Genomic DNA, 3294 nt, shown 5'->3' with positions numbered 1-3294 from the left:
TGAACCCCACACAATCACAAATTACAAAATACTTAAAACAGTTATATTGAAAAAACTGGGGGAAAAAAAAACCAAACCAAACCAAAAACCCAAGGCAACAACAACAAATAACCCAAACAAAAAAAGCAGATGAAGATATGAAATTGGTATCTTCAAGGAAAAAAAAAATCTGTCATTTCATCTTCAAATACTTGCACAAGAATGTTCATTTTCAAGGAATGAGATAAACTTAATGATCACTATACAGAAGCTGAACAGGAACGTGATTAGGATCTTTTCCTGATCACTTTAGCTGTCTCAGCATGAGCCTTTAGACTTTTAACTTCTCCTTCACCTGTTACAAAAATTGCTTCCCTTTTCCCCACCCTACTCCAGTTCTTTCAGACTTTACAGGTATATAGGCTCATACAAATGGTGTGGCCTCTGTATCACACATTTGTTGCAGTTCTTCTGAGATGGAGGTGTTTATACACCCACCCAACTTTTGTTTCTGATTTGAGAGCACCTTTGCCTGACAAGGACACATGAAATATAAATCTGCAACAGTTTTACCCATCAGATTTTAATTAAATTATACTCATATATATGCTGTTGTCAATATTCATATGTAGATGTCATTTTAATTTCATATTACATAGAAGTGCATATGAATATTTTGAATGTGAACAGAATGCACATTGTCGTAATTCACCCATGAAATGTTTATTCCTTTGCTATGTCTCCATGACTCATGCTGAATTGTATATTACACCTCAATAAGTTCTATGGCAGCCCTTTGGCCATTTGCTGAAAGAAGCCGTTTAAAGATAGATAGAATATTTTGAAATAGCTGCAGTTCTGATTTTCTTAGAAGTTGTACCAAAATGGATGTCACATACAAGCTATGTAGTACAGTGACTTGGCAAGGAACAGGCCAGAATTCATTCTTAGTTACCTCTGGTAATAGATCTTGTTAGATGTTGTTCAGTGTTTTCAGGGCTTTGTTCATGCATGTATGTATGCAAGTAGGTATGTATAATTTTAAAAACTGCCAAACTCTTCCCTCTATGTGTTTAAGGATGACCTGGATTTTTCTTTACTCAGCAAGTTGAAATTGATTCACATGCTCTTCAGTTTGGTCTGTGTTGAAGAATCCAGGAAATCTAATTAGTTTTTCAAGACATCCTTTGAAATGTCTTGAATTCATGAGACCTCAACCAGATATTTCCTGGAGAAGTTCCTAGGACCACCATGAAATTTTTTGTAAGTGGATCAAAATTTGTCATGAAGGCTGGACACACAAAAGCCTACTTGGTAATTCTGTCATTAGAGAGAATGCCACTGAATCCCTACAGGCATTTTATTCAGGCTTTTTTGTTATGCATTTTGGTTTTTGATTTTCCATTGCTTGTTCGTAGTCCTTTTCAATAATGCTGGGGAGCAGCATTTATATTTTGAAACAGTTCTGAGAGCAAACTGTTTCTATAGCTACAAGAAAATTGCATATGCAGGCAGAGTTGGCTGAGCTGTACAACACAGGTATCTGTTTTGCTTTGATATAAATACTTCTTGTATTTCGTTTTCCCAGTTTTTTTCCTGCAACACAGGTTTTTCAAGGGTTTTCACTGCTTACTTTTTTTGTCTTTTGGTAAAAGAGTAAGAACCAAGATAACCAGAATTAGGTTTTTCTATCCCACTCAGGTATGGAAACTATGAAGTACAGGCCAGGTCAATGCTGTCCTGGCATGGACCAGTACTCCACAAAGTCCACTTTCCAAAATAGTGTGGAAGAGCAACATGCAGTATGGCATGCTAGAGGCAGGTTGCAACAGGCAGGTCCATGATTTCAGAATTTGGTTTAACTTGGTCTGTCTGCTTTCTTCCTGGACTTGTTGGATTGTATAATTACTGACTCTGCAGTGAGAACTGTTGTTCAATGCCAGCATTGTCACTGTATCTGCTTTTTCTCTGACATTGTTACTCTTTCCTTTCTGGAAATGCTCTGAATACAATGTAATATTCACGTGCCACTCACTTTCCACACCAAATATCTACTAACTGACTTCTCCAAAACATTTACACAGATCTGTGGTCTAACATGTGGATTAAATGTACATAAGGTAATTGGGATTAATTACAATACATTATTGGTGCATGAAGCTACAGGTTCAGGAAGATTTGCCTGCCAAAATAATTAAATGCTCCTACTGTTATGCATTTCTAATTGAATATAATTTTCAGCATCTTAATGTGTCTACAGCTCTTGACAAGTTACAGCTATGCTTGTCATTGCACAATGAAAAATATACTACTTTAAAACTATCTCAGCATTATGGCAGAAATTTTATTCCATTGTTTTGATTCCTTGAGGTCAAGATGGCAAGAAGTTGAGTTTCTTTTTTTTTCATACTCTGAGTACCTTAAACAAAATCTTACAGATAAATCTCTCTCGTAATGCTTCCTCTTAAAAAATTATATCTACCCAAATGCTAAAACAATTAAATGTACAATAAAACCTAATCCTCTCATTGTAAAGTTAAAAAATAATCCATTTTGTTGAGCTTGCAAAGAAATACACCCAACTTTCAAGGTTAGAAAAGTTCTCTGTTATACTGACAGTCCATTAATAATGCCCTTTCTATCACTCTCTTTCTTTTTTCCTATGCTTAGAAACATAATACAAATGTTATTGTCTCATGCTGTGTTTATGACACAAGCTGTAGCAGAAGAGTTAGTTGTTATAATTTTGGGGGGAGAAGGGGATGTCTTCTTCAAAAATGTTAGAATAGATCCATGAGCCATCATCATTTAAATGGATCTTCCATCACACGGTTTATTTCATTTGGGGGCCTGTTATAACAATAGCAGAAAAAGCATGGGGATTTTTTTTTGCTGTAATGTATGCAGATCTTTGCTGTCACAGTATAGCTCTCACGTCCATTCCAGACATCACTGTAGTCTGATGCATTATGCAGGTGTAGACTGATAAAGTCAAGAACACACTTTGAGTGCTTTCCCAGTTATGTTGCTCCAGTGCAGTGCCCTTTCCCTCGCAGTTTCTGTGGCTGGCCTACTGTTGAACTTGTAGTCTGAATAACTCATATACATTAGGTAAGGAAATATAAACCCTGTGAAGGTCCATTTTTACCCTGAAGAAACCATTGTTGGTGGTAGGAACCTTTAGCCACTTGTGATCTCATTAGTCAGGAGAGAAGTATATGATAACTGTATCTACCTTGTAGCTCAGCAGTCAAGAAGTGAGGCCACTTTCTTGGGAAGTGAGAGGCCTGGCTTATAGATCTCACATAACCTGCA

The sequence above is a fragment of the Acanthisitta chloris genome, unplaced genomic scaffold (assembly GCF_000695815.1).
Source record: "Acanthisitta chloris isolate BGI_N310 unplaced genomic scaffold, ASM69581v1 scaffold4701, whole genome shotgun sequence".
NCBI lineage: Eukaryota > Metazoa > Chordata > Aves > Passeriformes > Acanthisittidae > Acanthisitta > Acanthisitta chloris.
The sequence above is the reverse complement of the archived record's forward strand: the minus strand, read 5'-3'. Positions refer to the sequence as shown.